Source organism: Petaurus breviceps, unplaced genomic scaffold (assembly GCF_028583685.1).
Source record: "Petaurus breviceps papuanus isolate PSGF00001 unplaced genomic scaffold, PetGlider_PUasm1.0 65, whole genome shotgun sequence".
NCBI classification, from domain to species: Eukaryota; Metazoa; Chordata; class Mammalia; order Diprotodontia; family Petauridae; genus Petaurus; species Petaurus breviceps.
The window spans coordinates 3,609,127-3,610,734 of record NW_027186436.1 but is presented as its reverse complement, the minus strand read 5'-3'; the positions used below and the strand labels follow the sequence as shown (position 1 = coordinate 3,610,734).

Below are 1,608 nucleotides of genomic sequence, written 5' to 3'. Positions count from 1 at the left end.
CCATTTTGAGTTGCTTTCCTTTAACAAAGCAGATCCAAGAACCTGTGTGAGCAGGCACCCTGGGGACACTGGGGTGCTTGCTGCAACAAAATGGCGCTGTGAGCAGGATCTGCATAGTAAAAGGAAAGTATGGGGGCTGGGATAATTGTTTGTTTCCCAGTTGTGTTAGCTGTGATTCTGTGGAGCCATGGAGCAGGAGAGAAGAATGGCCTGCACGCGGACTTCGCTGAGCTGAGAGCCGGAATGGTGAGCTGCCTGCATCGGGACCTGGGCAGAAGCCAGGAGCGGCTGCTGCCTGCGGGAGGAGAAGGAGCCCAGGAGTTCGGAGTTCAGCCACAGGAAAAGATAAGAACTGAGCAGCAAAGCAGGGGCACTGAATGTGTTTCCTGGCTGCATCCCACAGTTTGGGACCCAGGGGGAGGATGGACTTGTGACTATGGTGGGTGGGATGAAGTGCCTTGGATCCCCAGGGACCCCACCTTGTTGGTTTTGTTGCCCAGCCCCCTCTCTGTGCTTGGAAGCTGGGGCTGGAGCTGTGTGAGGGGAAGGACACTCCCCTCCCCCCAGAACTTTATTTGAACTCTTGTTCTGAATTGAAGTGATAATGCTATGTACTTGGTGTTTGTTTAAGGCCCAGTGGCCACTTTGGTAACTTTAGTTCTGTACCTTGAAAATGTAACCTAAGAATGTACTTTGTGTTTGTTTAAGGGCCAGTGGCCACTTTGGTAACTTTAGTTCTGTACTTTGAAAATGTGACCTAAGAGATGTTTAATGCTAATTCAAAAGTAAATTGTCTGTGCTATGGGCATGAAAGATCTTGGGGCCGAATGTAATGGAAATGCAGATTTAAAGATCTTCCCTGCCCCTAGGCTAACGTGCACCTGGAGCCTGGGGTGGGAGGCTTGTTTTTCAGTAGATACTTTTTGATTGGCCAGTGAGTCAATAAGGTAATGTTACATTCTCTGAGCCAGGAGAAGGCTATATAAGCCCTGATGTGTAGCTTTGTTTTGGGACTCACTTTGAGAAGTGTTCTGTGATTTGATCTGAATTCTGGGAAGCCGTTGTTGAGAGTCCCCCGGCTTTGAAAAACCCAGAATGTGGAAACCCAGATGTTGACTGGGTATGGATGTAATGGTTGGACAGTTTGGAAATCTGTCTACTTGATGTTTCTGTCTTGATAATTATTCCTGTATACTTTGAGGTTCAGGGAGCTGACCTTTTCTCCTGAACAAGGTAAACGATATATGTCTGACTGATTAAAGTAAGCTTGTTAACCCATTTTGAGTTGCTTTCCTTTAACAAAGCAGATCCAAGAACCTGTGGTAGCTGCAAACCCTGAGGACGCTTGGGGTGCTTGCTGCTACACCAGGCAAGAAAGAATTAAAATAATAATATGGTACAAGTTCTATAAAAATAGTGTAGGACTGCCAGCTGGGGTGTATGAAGGAAGCTAAGGACAAAAAGAGGTATGTGGTTAGCTTTATTAGAAATGACTAGCTTGAACTGATACTCAAGTAAAGAGAGAATGAGAAAGATTTGATTTCCTATGGTGAATTGAAATCTCCTGGCCTAAATGAACTACATCCTCAAATCCCAAATGAACTGGCT

General features: G+C 46.0%; 1 long non-coding RNA gene across 1 annotated transcript; it reads right to left on the bottom strand.

Annotated features, from left to right (window-relative positions):
- Positions 1-598: 598 nt before the first annotated feature.
- Positions 599-1,133, bottom strand: LOC138173820 (uncharacterized). The gene is made up of 2 exons (XR_011171541.1): positions 744-1,133; positions 599-666 (listed from the first exon to the last, which is right to left on the bottom strand). It is a non-coding gene; the product is annotated as an uncharacterized lncRNA (long non-coding RNA).
- Positions 1,134-1,608: the final 475 nt, after the last annotated feature.